Genomic DNA, 286 nt, shown 5'->3' on the forward strand with positions numbered 1-286 from the left:
GCCGGCATATATAACATTCATTACTTGAAACAATTTATTATTATTTCTCCTATCTAAATCCATTATTTTATAACCAAGTTAGGTTAGTCTAGTGGTTAGCTCACTAGTCCGTTTAAATAAGTGTTAGGAATTTGAATTCTACTTTGTACATGCAACAACTCATTGACCAATGACAAACCCATAAATGAAGTTCAGTACCGCAACGGATTAATTCTCAACCTGTCGAGCGAGGGATACCGTAAAAAACCCAAAAAAAAAAAACTATCACTTTATTTTTATTCTAACA

The sequence above is a fragment of the Arachis duranensis genome, chromosome 3 (genome assembly GCF_000817695.3).
Source record: "Arachis duranensis cultivar V14167 chromosome 3, aradu.V14167.gnm2.J7QH, whole genome shotgun sequence".
Classification (NCBI taxonomy): Eukaryota; Viridiplantae; Streptophyta; class Magnoliopsida; order Fabales; family Fabaceae; genus Arachis; species Arachis duranensis.